This window comes from Etheostoma spectabile, chromosome 15 (genome assembly GCF_008692095.1).
Source record: "Etheostoma spectabile isolate EspeVRDwgs_2016 chromosome 15, UIUC_Espe_1.0, whole genome shotgun sequence".
Taxonomy (NCBI): domain Eukaryota; kingdom Metazoa; phylum Chordata; class Actinopteri; order Perciformes; family Percidae; genus Etheostoma; species Etheostoma spectabile.
The window spans coordinates 16,861,987-16,864,684 of NC_045747.1; the positions used below are offsets into that span (position 1 = coordinate 16,861,987).

Consider the following 2,698-nt stretch of genomic DNA (forward strand, 5'->3'; position numbering starts at 1 on the left):
CTCTCTCTCTCTCTCTCTCTCTCTCTCACTGCATCACCGGCGGAAAATTGAGCGAAGCACGAATGCTCGTCAGCAAAGTGACTGATCTGAGAGTGTGAAAGAGGCTTTCAAGGTGACCCAGCTTTCGAGAGACAGAGAGAGACAGAGCCAACGTGCACACAAGCACAATCAGGATGAGAGTATGTGGGCAAAAATTTGGTTTTAAAAACCCTACAAGCCAGAAGAGATTCAGAGGGAGTCAGAGAGAGGGTAGTTGAAGTGAATAGAGGAGGCTACAAGAGGGGGCCTCTGGTTTAATGTCGCCAAAAAGCTTCTAAAAGGTGCTATAAAGCACACTGTGAAAAGCCCTTTTTGGTGTGACTGGTTTTAAGAGGGCTATCCAGAATCATGATTCACCATCGCTCTCAATTTCCCAGATGCAGACTTCCATTAAATCTCTGCGAAAACTTCCATTAGAAGTGTGTCTACATTGGCTTCACTAGCTGAAGATGCAGCTGCGACCATGTGCAGTGCGCCATACTCCCGCTCTTGAAAAATTAGGCATTTGCTAGACACCCAGTCTTTTTTTCCTCTCTGTGTTTTTCCGATGAGTGAATCATCAGTAGTAACTCAATTATACTGATAATTGAATTATGAAGCGCATGAGATGCAAGGGACTGAGTGCAAGGGACTGAGGCTGCATCCAAGTGTGTGTTTTTTTCTGCAGTAGAGAAAAAAGGAGAAGAGGAAAAGAGAAAAATAGAGAAGAGAGTGTGCATCTTTGCTCATTGTCAGATTAAAGCTGAACAAGACTGTCTTTGTGTTTGACAAACAGAAGGCTGTTAGTTTTCCTCAGACATTAGCGGTCTGTCCTCTTTTCTTTTTCTTCTATAAGCGTCCCAGGCTTCTGTGATGTGTTGGCTTTATAAATTATCAGCAAGAATGGAACTGTAAATTAAATAACTGTATTTTGAGTGCCAGTTTGCATGCGTGTCCATATTTTATATTTCCATCCCAGTGCGCTATAAATGCATCGCTCAACGCTTCTTCCTCCCTCTTGCTGCTGTGTGATTTATTATTGATCTGTGCATGGGTGTTTTCAGCAGTTTGTGTGTTTGTGTGTGTGGATATCGGTGTGGATACACAAGTGTGTTTGTTGCTAGTTCACCACTCCCTATTTATTCTAACAAATAGACATCAAAGTTTGATTGTATTAAAAAATAAATGGGATTGCTCGGGAAGAGAATGCTCACTCAAGCTCAGGGTCAAAACCTCACATGAAGTCACATTGAGATAGATAGAGGTAGAATGTGCAACAAAGACGTGGGTGTTTGGAAGTAGAAGGGGAAAGAGGTGGAGACAAAGTAGATCAAACTACAAATGATAGCATAGAGATAAAGGTACAGTAAGGGGAGGGAGACAGATTAATGTAGAAAGAAGCTAGCTGAGAAAGGCAAGTAAAACCATAAGAGTAAATCAAAGAAGACAAAGTTAGATAGAAGTGAATCCAGATGGATAAAGTTAAGCAGACAGAAGTAAATAAAGGTGGAGTGAGACTATAGTACAGTACAGAGAAATAGCGAGTAAGGGTTTGGTGATCGACTGATATTTACTTTTTAAACAGTATTTTATGTGTCTTTAGATTTAACAACCCTTCAAAATTGAAAATATTTCCTGTTTAGAATATGTGTCTTACAATAAGTATGCTAAATATTAATTGGAATCCGTGTAATTTGTTAACATTTACTACAGTACTCATCCCTTAAAATAAATGTGTAAGAGGGGGACAAATTCTAGCCTGGCTCCGCCCTCCTTTGTACAGCCACTCAATTTTAATTTGCCTTCAGGACACCGTCTGCTGTATGTTCTTGGGTTTTCTCAAGAACATACAGCAGACCATAGCAGACAACCCCTGCCATCCCTCAACCCATGTGTCACCCTCCTCCCCTCTGGCTGCAGATACTATAAAAAAATAAAATTCAATTTTATTTATAGTATCAATTCATAACAAGAGTTATCTCAAGCCACCTTACAGATAGAGTAGGTCTAGACCACACTCTTTAATTTATTAAGACCCAACAATTCCAGCAATTCCCCCAAGAGCAAGCATTTAGTGCAACAGTGGTGAGATAAAACTTCCTTTTAGGGAGAAACCCCGGACAGACCCAGGCTCTTGGTAAGCGGTGTCCAGGCACCTTTCCATTTTTTCCAACTTTCCTCTAAACCTCTTAGTTTCATATAAGTAATGGTTTGAGGCTGTGTGAGATCATAAAATACAAATAATATATCACAATAAATCACTCATCTCTTGGCAGAACAATCACTTCTTTTGATACTTAATATGCAAGAAACATCCCTTGGATGCACTGGGACCAGGGCCTGAAATTCACATCCGCCCACTTGCCAAATGCAGATGAATTTTGCAATTGGCGGGTAACACTGTCAATTTACCTGCCACATTGGCAGTTGGCCAATGAGAATTGAGTGATTCAGACACATAACTATCGGTAAGCAGGGTACGCAGTTGCTTACAGGCCTGGACCAATCAGGGACCTATTTAAACATATGAACATTAACATATGAAAGTATTAATACACGACCCTGTAGACTTCCTGCCAAGATCACTCAGTTCATGAGGCCGTGAGAGATATAACCCTCCATCACTGAAACATTTACTGTCTTTCTGTCTCACTCACTCTCTCACTCACTCACTCACTCA

General features: G+C 40.8%; 1 protein-coding gene across 5 annotated transcripts in view; it reads left to right on the plus strand.

Moving 5' to 3' along the window:
- The window catches only part of shank1 (SH3 and multiple ankyrin repeat domains 1), an 82,882-nt gene that overhangs the window by 23,335 nt on the left and 56,849 nt on the right, over window positions 1-2,698 (plus strand). The window lies entirely within an intron of this gene.